Below are 5,293 nucleotides of genomic sequence, written 5' to 3' on the forward strand. Positions count from 1 at the left end.
ACATATTTGCTCCATAATGCCATTACAAGCTCCAAGGAAGGTTAAATGCATGTGGACCTGCCTCTAACTCAAAAAAGTTCGAATCTTTGGACTCTCAAGGCCTTGTCTAGTCCAGATCTGAGATTATAACCTCATACCATGCTCAAATAACTCAAGAACATAATATGATTTGGGAGAAAACCCTAAAAACTTCCAAAAATGAGATCTAACGAATATGAGGCCAAGATGAGAGCTTTTTACCTCTGAATAGCAGCTAATGACAGAAGAATGCAAGATCCACAACTTTCCCTTGTTTAGATCCATCAAGCTCTTCCAACCCTTCCTCCAAATGCACAAGAATGCTCAAAATGGTCTCTCTCTCTCTCTCTCTCTCTACGCAACGAAAGGGGCAGGTTAAGGGTTCTCTCTGTGAAGTGTGGCCGCCTAAGGAGGCTATAACTGCCTTTAAATAAGTCCCAAACCTGGGGATTTAGGGTTTCTCATTCCAGCTTCTACTCAACGAGTAGCCTCTTGGACTTGTCGAGTAGGTCATTAAACCCTTTGTGACCACGCGCGACTCGACTCAACGAGTCATAGGATCAACCCGTCGAGTTGTTCTATAAACTTAAAAAATAAATAATCAAAATGTTGTACCTGGGATTCCGGATGTTACATTTTAACATGGATATCTTGGCCTATTTGAGAAATTAAAATCAAGACTTTTCAAAAGCATCCCCATCATCTTATTTTATTGTTTTTGGTCCTTTGCCATGTGTATTTTTTTTGTTAATTAACCGTATCTTCTTCTTTGGTTTAGAAGTTCTATAATGTTATTTTTTAGCAATCTAAAGACATAATTTCATATTTATCAGTTAAAAATAAACCTTGACGTGTAACAAACGGTATATATTGATGATGTAACTTTTTTAAGTGATAAAAAAGCCAACTCACCTAAACTGCCATCCCCACTAGACTATCTTCTGAGGTTCTTAACAAAAAAGGGGTCACGACATGTTGGACTCCCACATTGATCCAACTTAGGTTCTTATTTTATCTTTGCATCTCCTTCATTCTGCAAGATCATAAAATTCAAGACTAGAGTTTTGCTTGTGAAGTAGTAGCTTTATTGGGTTTCATAGTGAAGTAGTGGCGATGTTTTAGGGTTTTAAGAATGATGTTCGATTTTGAAGGTCTAAAGAGACACCATCATGCATGAAGAAGGACGTTGTTCTGAGAAGAGCAAAGACGATGGGTCAAGTTTTACATTTTTCCAATTTGGGATTTGATTTAGAAGAAGATTTGGAGTTTGGGTTTTTCCATTCTAGGGTCTCAATTTGGAGTTCAATATGAATTTAAAGGATGCTATTAGGTTTGATTTTTGTTTCACAAATTCTTTGACTCACCAATGTAATTTTTGATTTGTATTATGGTTCACGAGTTTTTCTTGGTTTCTGATATGGATTTGAACAATGACGTAGGTGGGTGGGAAATGTGTGGTGTTGGTGTCTAATGGTGGTTCATTGCAACAACTTGTTATTTACTGTTAATAAAACTCTAGACTATAAGCATGTTCAATTAACTTATATACAAGTTTATGGAAAAACCATGTTGAAGTAGGATAGTATAAACTTCATACTTAACATAGAATTATACTACAACAAATCAAACTTACACTAGTGCAAATTAAGAGGCTATACTTGAATTAATTAAAAGTTTAAAGGGCTTAAATGTGTTTGCGGATTTGGGGACACCCAAACCCTAAACACATGCTTTATGAAGGAAAAGCAAATCGTAAACACCCTAAAGGGTGTAAACCCAAACCGTAAACACCTTAAATGGTGAAAAGCAAATCCAAAAACACCCTTATACTTTTAAGCCTTAACTATAAACCCTTTTCACCATGACTAGAATCCGAAAACTCAATTTCCTTTTGACTCAAAACAGTAAACACCCCCTTCTAGAAGATCTAAGACCGTAAACACGCCTATATATGTGCTTTGGGCGAGAACACTTTCATTTCACTCATTTTCATCCGTAAACACTCCCAAAGTTGCTCTCAACTACCATCCGTGAACTCTCCCAATGTTCAAAGATTTTACCCAGATCTTCATGTTTCCATCAAGAACATTCAAGGTACCTTCAAGTCTTCATGTGATCTTCAAATCTTCTTAAATTCTCAAGACCTAACCGTGAACCCATAACCTCTAACCGTAAACCGCTATTTCCCAACCAAAAACACTTTGCAACATTTCTAAATAATTACAATTAATTTTGTAAGTCATCCTTATATAACTATTTAGCCTATTATTTAAATTAATATCTTATTAATTTAAGTATGACGTCAAATACAAATATTTTAGGAGAATGTTATTTCGCATGTACGCTAGACCGATGTAACAGCCCGGAATTTCAGGTATTGCTTTAAAACTATTTTTGGGGCATTTTTAGGAGGGGACTCGGCGAGTTGGTGCCTGACTTGCCGAGTAGGACCACAGACTTGGTCGCAGATTCGCGACTGGACTCGACGAGTCCATTAGGGACTCGGCGAGTCGACGCTGTTCAGCAGAAACCCTAGCCGTTTGGTTTTGGATCGTATATAACGCCTCTTAGGCCGTCATTGTTCGTTTTTGCTTACTGAGAAGAACCCTAGAACGATTGTGTGCATCTGGAGCAAGGATTGAAGACCATTGTTGGGTTTGGAAGAGTTGTGTGCAAGGAAGAGGAAGGTTTAGCTAAAGGAACAGCAAAAGAATCACGTTCTGAGGATTGGGGACACAGAAAGTGCATCAATCAGGTAATATCTCGGATTTCGTTCTTCTGTGATTGATGTGTATATGAAGTTAGGGTTTATAGAACCCATTTGATGATTAGATGGATTATTATGTTGTTACCCAAGTGTTTATACCCCGTAATAGGATGTTTAGAGGTCCAGATAGTCCCATGAGTGTGTATTTCAGGACCATACGTGTTTCAGGAAGCAGTTGATCGACTGCATGGCATGGACTCGCCGAGTCGGATGAGCAGACTCGGCGAGTAGCTTGAAGATTCACTGGGACTCGCCGAGTTGTTCTTCAGACTCGGCGAGTGGAGTCGGGGTGGCCCCGCGATTCTTCCACGAGGACCTCGTCGAGTCAAGAGGGATACTCGACGAGTAGAAAGGGGAACAACAGGGAAAGTTGGGGAGGACGTCTAGACTCGTCGAGTCGCCTTTGCACTCGACGAGTCCGGTCAAGTTGACCGTTGACCAGAGTTGACCTGCATGTAATTTCGTAGGGTCAGTTGTCTTGTTTGATAAGGTTATTAATAAGGGTATATGGTATTATAGGGAGTCTGCAGATCTGCGGACCGAGTGCGAGTGGTTTCAAGAGTTTATAGTTACATACTACGAGGTGAGTCTTCTCACTATACTTCACCTGGAAGGGTATGACTGCGAGACCGGAAGGTCGTATATGATATGTGTTATTTATGCTATAAATAGAAAGGTAGATGCTATGCATGATATGTATGTTTATACGGGCCGGAAGGCGATATGTTATGTGACAGAAAGGTCAGGTATGATGTATGATGTATGTGCTATGTGTATATATTAAATGTATTATGTGTTGTAAATGTTATGGGCCGGAAGGCAATATACTATGGGCCAGAAGGCAATATGATACGGGCCGGAAGGCAATATGAGATGGGCCGGAAGGCGATTATGTTACGGGCCGGAAGGCAATGTATTGTGGACCGGAAGGTCAGGGCCTGGAAAGGCGTATGTGTGTAAGTTGTATACTGGGGAACTCACTAAGCATTTATGCTTACTAGTTGTTATGTATGTGTTTCAGGTACTAGCGAGGACCGTGGGAAGGCGCCGGCATGATGCATACACACTGCTGCTATTTGAGATCTTGGGGATTTTTATTTATGTATTTGATATGGAACATAGAATAAATACTTTTGGTTGAATGAAATCACTTTATTTTAAATGAAAAATTTATTTGAAAATTTGCGTTGTTACAACCAAGGTCTACCGCTTTGCTATCCCATACTCGAACACGTAACAGAGGTGAGTTCATACCCCAACACTTTCAAGATTTTTAATATTATTAGGGGGGGGGGATACAAGTAAAACACAAGGACTTTTGTGTTTATTCAAACATTTTAAATAATTTTAAAACCTTCGCAATTGTTTCAAGCCGAGTATTCGCTACATTTCCTAAAAATATTTTATATATTTTTAACCCTTTTGTAATATGTCGAGCATAAGGGTAATTGCTTCCAAACAATTAAATTGAAAATTTTTTCATTACACTATAAAACATTATCGTCAATTTATACTCGGTATAGTTTGAGATTCATTACACTACATTGCTAAGTACAATACACGAAACAAGGACATACAAACAAAACTATAATAGGTATAATTTGGGAAAAACTACTCTAGTACATTGATACAAGCATAAACTACTAAAATAATTATTTATGTATAACTATTTTACACTACAAGGTACATTAATACAATGCTATACATACAGTTTCTAATACAAGAGAACACTACAACACTACGACACTACACGTAAACTAGTTAATACATGGTTGTGAGGCACTTTTTCACTAGTATCCATCAGGGTACGAAACTAAATCCTATACAGTATAACCAGAGTCTCCTGGAGGGAGAGCATGAGATTTGTGTATAGATCTACACGAGACTGACAATCCCACACCTAAACTGCTAGCTACATGTTAGATGCCATTTTATGCATATTATAGGGTAGTTTTCATTATCATTTAGCATCATATTTTGTACATTTTCATGTTATTTATTTAAATAATGTTCAACTCATGTCTTTTGTTAGAATTCCCGTACTGCTCATGTTTTATGTCGATTTCAGATAGGTTGAGTGGAGCAGTGCTTTGGTGGTAATCGGATGTGCATTTGGAGCTTAAAGTGGAGCTTGGGACTTATAAAGGATGTTGAGGAATTCCTGCAAGATGCTTTGGGCAAGAAACATTCGATCAAATTGATCACACGAAGATAGAATTTGCAATCTAAAGTTAAAGGATGTTGCTGGTAGCTTTGACCCCCTGTCAGTATTTTGATCATATCTCATGAACCGTAACTCCGATTGATGCGATTCAAAATGATCTGAAAAGAAGACGAAATTTCGGACGCCTTAGGGACAACATTTGATCGTATGTTGACTTTATGCGATCACATGGAACCTTTATGGAATCGCAGGTTAGGTCGTAGCATGGATTCGAGGTTTTTTTTTTTTTTTTTTTTTTTTTTTTTTTTTTTTTGCCAAAAATTCATCTGGAGTTAAAGCTCAAA

Source organism: Lactuca saligna, chromosome 5, assembly GCF_052625555.1.
Source record: "Lactuca saligna cultivar CGN05327 chromosome 5, ASM5262555v1, whole genome shotgun sequence".
In the NCBI taxonomy this organism is placed as follows: Eukaryota; Viridiplantae; Streptophyta; class Magnoliopsida; order Asterales; family Asteraceae; genus Lactuca; species Lactuca saligna.